Source organism: Notamacropus eugenii, chromosome 5 (assembly GCF_028372415.1).
Source record: "Notamacropus eugenii isolate mMacEug1 chromosome 5, mMacEug1.pri_v2, whole genome shotgun sequence".
Classification (NCBI taxonomy): Eukaryota; Metazoa; Chordata; class Mammalia; order Diprotodontia; family Macropodidae; genus Notamacropus; species Notamacropus eugenii.
In genome coordinates this window covers 170,009,391-170,015,123 of record NC_092876.1, presented here as the reverse complement: position 1 = coordinate 170,015,123, position 5,733 = coordinate 170,009,391, and the positions used below count along the sequence as shown (strand labels likewise).

The 5,733-nt window shown below is 39.2% G+C and overlaps 1 pseudogene; it reads left to right on the top strand.

Annotated features, from left to right (window-relative positions):
- The first annotated feature begins 4,079 nt into the window (after positions 1–4,079).
- LOC140507743 (zinc finger MIZ domain-containing protein 2 pseudogene) lies at positions 4,080–5,532 on the top strand (annotated as a pseudogene).
- The last annotated feature ends 201 nt before the right edge of the window (positions 5,533–5,733 follow it).

The window sequence follows — 5,733 nt, the reverse complement described above, 5'->3', positions numbered from 1 at the left end:
TTTAGGGATTCTTCAGGTACTTAAGCCAATGTGGCATTTAGGGGACTTTTGCCCACCTGACAAAGCAAAGACACACAATCTGTGATCAAGAACTCCCTAGCCAATACAGAACCCTCCTTGTGTCTTCACCAGATCTCATGAGAAGACTCTGGAGTGAGACAATCAATAGATTTTCGGATAGAAGGGGAGGCATATCTAGATATGTCTTTCTCTGAGGAGGGGGATTAAGGTGTATTTTTACGGGAGTTGTCTATATTTCATCTGTGCATAAGGTTGGTCACTTTACAGAGGAATTCATTTCTTCTAGTATTTTATCTAATTTTATTTGAATTGAATTCTTTCCTTTTAGAAGGTATTTTCACATGGATAAGTATGGGTATTTTTTCAAATATAAAATAATTCAAGTTAACCATTTGACACTCCTAGTGGTCTCCATGTGGAAAAATAACAAAAATGTGAATTAAATGATAGCACAATTAGATGTATCCAGACAGTAAAAAATAACCCCTGAAGTCAGATGTTTAATGAAATTATGATTACAAGCATTTAGTGAAGTTTACAATTATCTATCCTTGACTCTGTTCTATTTAACAGTTTATCAATGACTGATATAAAATTATAGATGTCATGTTTATGAAATATAAAGTTGGTATAAGGCTGAGCTACATAACTAATAGGAAAGATGACAGAATTTGCATCCAAAATTAACTGGATAGGTTGAAACAGCAGCAAAATCTTTTTTATTGTTGTTTTTTTGTTTTGTTTTGTTTCAGTTTTCTACAATCACTTCTGTATATCTTAGACTTTTTTTCCTCCCTCCCTCTCCTTCCCCCCTACCTCCCCACCTCCTCCATGAGATGGCATAAAATGTTATATAGGTTCTACACATACATTCCTATTAAGTATATTTTCACCTTAGTCATGTTGCATAGAAGAATTAAAATGAATGGGAGATATCATAAAAAAAAAAACATAATACAAAAGAAAATGATTTGCTTCATTCTGTGAATGAATTCCATAGTTCTTTCTTTGGGTGTGGAAGAAATTTGGCCTTAAGAGACCATTGGGAATTTTTTTAAGTCGTTGCAGTGCAATGAAGTACTAAGTCAACCAGAAAAATTCGTCACACACTGTGGTTGTGGTTGTGTACAAAGTTGTCCTAGTTTTGCTCCTTTCAATCAGCATCAGTTCATAGAAGTCTTTCCAGGCCTCTCTGAAGTCTTTCTGTTCATCATTTCTTATGGCACAATAGTACTCCATTACATTCATATACCACAGTTTATTCAGCCATTCCCCAATTGAAAGGCATCCCCTTGATTTCCAGTTTTTGGCCACCACAAAGAGTGCTGCTGTAAATATTTTTGGACATATGGGACGCTTTCCCGTTTTTATGATCTCTTGGGGATACAGTTCTAGAAGCAGTATTGCTGGGTCAAAGGGTATGCACATTTTTGTAGCCCTTTGGGCATAGTTCCAAATTGCTCTCCAGAATGGTTGGATCAGATCATAGCTCCACCAACAATGAAAGGCAAAATCTAATAAGATGAAATTTTTATTTCCTTTAGTACACAGGTAGGATTTTTTAGATGAAAAGGGAACTGCATTTACAAAAATTGTAATCTATCTATGCTTTTAGTTTCTATTTTTCTTTTTCTAAAAATAAGTTTTTGTTGCTATTTTCTGTTTCCTAAATCACCATAGTTATTCCAAGTGTCCCTCCCCAACTTTTCCCACAGAGCCATCCTACACAACATCACATTTTTAGGGAGAAAAAAAGGTATCAAAATTGATTGATACAATGAAAAAAGTGCCAAAAGGTGTACAATATGTAAACTCCTGTGGACTTCCTATTTCCATGAAAAGTAGCATTGACTATTCCTTCAGTTATTTATTGTTCTTTATTTCTTTAAGCAGCACTTTGCAGTTGAATCTAAACAAGTCTTTGTGTGCTTTGGAAGATTCATGAATCTTTCAGTTATTTGAAAAGGGATTTCCCTTTACTTTATTGCTTCTTTCCTTCTGTCGTTATTGTAAAGACATTTTTCAGGATTTATTTTGTACCCTGCAATTTTGCTAAAGCTTTAAATTGCCTTGATTAGTATCTTTGCTGATTCCCTAAGATTTTCCAAGGAAACTTTCATATTGTTAACGTGTAGATATAGTCTCATCTCCTCTTTACTTACCTTAACCTTTGAACTTTTTTTCTCTTGTTTCATTGCTATTCCTGGAGTGAATACTTATTGTAATATTTGCTGATATTTGAGATGTACAAAATTTAGTGAATTAATTTCATGTGACTAAAGTTTATCATTTAAAATTCAATATTAAAGTGCTCATGATGAGCTAGACTAAAGTGTCTTTCCCTTCTAAAACTATTCTTGTTTCCTCAGATTTTCCCAGAGCACTCCTCTCTATTCTTAGAATCTGCTCCCTCTTCACGCTTTTGAAATCTTTAGCTTCCTTCATAGCTTAGTTCATGCGCTGCCTCCCTCGCGACACTCTTCCAGGTCACTGTAATTGTTACTTCTCCTCCTTGAAACCACCTTGTATTTCTTGTACATGTTTTTTTTTTTATTTACTTACCTGGACATGCATTATTTTCTTCAAGCATAATGCAAGTTCCTTGAGAGCAAGGATTATTTTCATGTTTGTCTTTGAATGTCCAGTAACCAACCTAATACAGTGTCCAGTACATCATAGGTGTTTAATAAATACTTGTTGTTGAATATATTTACATCTTAATTATTTTTGCATGTATGTATTCCTCATAGTCGAAAATAAGTTTCTCAGAGAAACTGAGTCTCTACATCTCTGTATCCCCAGCCTTATTCATCATGTGTTTTGAATTTTCAAAGGGACTTGATCTATGGTTTCATGAAAACAGGAACTCTAATGAAGAAACTCCCTTTATCAGTACAAATGATCACTTGTTATAAAACTTGGAGTTTTAAAGACTTCCCTGGCAACTTTGAGGGTTAAGCGAATTGGTCAGGGTTGCAAAGCTAGAATGTCTCAGAGGCAGCCTTGAATGCAAGTGTTCCTGACTACAATGATAACTCTAGTGATTATGACACAGTTCCTCTCATATGGTTCTTAATATGTGTTTAATATACTCCTATTTATTTCAAATCAATTAAATTAAATTGGATCTTTAAGAAGGGGATTGTCCACATTTGACCGAGAACTCTGGTGTTATCTGTCTGAGTCTAACCCAAAACAGTCGCATGAAATTACCCGCTGTGTGCTAATGTGGCTGCTAATACACTGCTGAATACACACACACACACACACACACACACACACACATACACACACACACACACACACACACACACACACACACACACACACACACACACACACACACACACACCCCTTGTCAGTTACCAGACTATCATCTCAACAAGGAAGAAAATAGTAGGGCAATTATCCCCAGGCACTTGTAACATGAATCTAGTCAAATGTTACCTTAATGTAGATTCCCTGTTGTACAAAATTTGAACATGAAGACAACGTAGCTCAGAGAAAAGAGTACTAGATTTAGAGTCACGGTAAGTGCACTGAAACCCCAGCTTGGCCACTTTTAACCTATATCACAAGTAAGAAGGACAAGTAACCTTGTGGATTCGGTTTCCTCATCTGTAAAATCAGGTAGGCAGCATTTAAATTCCATTCCAATACCAAATCTGATCCTATATTATTGGGGGTTTTCCTGGCTGCTATACAGAATGGAGGTAGTTACTGAAATGAGCAGGTTATGCTCTGAGATAACCAAATGTCACCTTATGTTTATGGGAAAATCTTTAAAATTTCAAAGGAATACCTCTTGTTACACTCATGGGGTAGAGGTAATAATACTCTTTAAAAGTGAAAGGAAGATGTGCCAGCATAGGAGGGGTGATGGGCCCCTCTGGTATCTCTTCCATGGGTATGAACTCAACCCTGGTGCCTGGAATGACTCCCTTGGAGGGCAGTGACTGCCCTAACACGGGAACCAAACAGCCCCCCAGACACAGCAGATGCCCCAATAAAGAGTCAAGAAACCCTTCTCCAATGAGAGTTATCCAGCACAGCAGTATATGCAAGGTGACCAGTATGCTCCCAGCATTGCTCAATATGCACTGAACACTATACAACCATCAGCACCCTCCCCCTCATACCCTGGTCAGAGGATGCCCCAACCAGCAATGGGCCAATACCTATCCACCTCCAGATCAGCAGGACCCTATTTTAAGCAGTCCACAGGGCAGAACACCAGCTTTAATGGAGGGAACTTCCACAGCTACAGCTAGCTGTGGGCCCATCCAATCAATGCCAGGCTACCCCAGCTCCCCACTGCCTGGGAACCCTATTCCCCCAGTGACTCCTGGCAGCAGCATACTCCTCTATATGTCTCCTAGTCAAGAAGTCAAGTCTCCATTCCTGTCTGACATTAAGCCCAACATGAGTTCCCTGCACTCTTCTCCCCCTGGAAACCTGTGTGATGAGCTGTGACTGAGATTCCTGGTCTGAGATGGGGTGGTCCTAAGCCCTTCCATCTGCAGCACAACCTGGCTTTCAGCAGTCACATCTTTCAACTCTGTGACTCTGTCTACAAAATGCTGATGATGAGACCTGACCTACAGCTACAGTTTAAATGCTGTCATCATGAGCACCGGCAGATGGATACCAAGTGGCCCGTATCTGAGCAGGTGAGTGTCAAAGCCACGACCCTGACCATTGAGTGAGGAGACAACAAGATGTCCCACAAACCCCTCTACCTGAAGAGTGTTGCAGCTGGAGCATCTGCCTTTGGTGCCTCATCAAGAAATGTCTGCTTCCAGTGGAGCACTGCATCACCAAAATAAAGCAACACCCTGGACCCAATGGAGAGTATGGTGTGGTATAGACCACTATCAAAGTGTCTTGAAGTGTCCCATCACTTTCCAAAGAATCCAGCTCCTTGCCTGAGTACATGATTGTCACCACATACAATGCTTTGACCTAGAATCCTACCTGCGGTTGAATTGTGAGAGGGCAACTTGGAGATGTACTGTCTGCAATAAGACTGTGTTGCTGGAAGGCCTGGAGGTGGATCAGTACATGCTAGGGATCCTTAATTACATCCAAAACTCAGACTAGGAAGAAATCACCATTGACTCCACCTGTAGCTAGAAACTAGTGTCCATCAAGTCTGATCCCCACATTAAGGAAGAATCAAATGGGTCTGGTTTGAAGTGCTGCCACACCATGAGCCCTACCCACATGGTGATGCCCAATGTCATGGAGATGACTGCTGCTTTAGGCCCTTTGGACCCCTTTGCCTCATTGCAACCTCCCTCAGCCCCTGCCACCAGTGATTATCCCAGTCAGAGTTCTAACTTTGCATCCTTTCCAAACCTATTTCTGCATCTTTTGATATTAGGTAGTGATTTGTTCTTGTTATTAATATGGTCAATTTTGTTCATCAAACCAACCCTGAACTTCTGGTACAAATCTTACCTCCCCATGGTGTGTAATCTTTGTAATGAGCTGCAGTACTCTCCCATTTAATATTTTATTTAAAATGTATACCTCTCTGTCTCTCACTCTCCTTTTTCTCTCTTTCTTGACTCTCCTTAGTATAAATATGAAGACCATGTATTTAAATGAAATGCTATATAAACTTTATTTGTAAATTCTTTTGGTCCTAGGATTTTTTTTTCTCCTCATTGGGAGTTTATTTGTGATGCAATCTGATGTTTCCCCATCTGA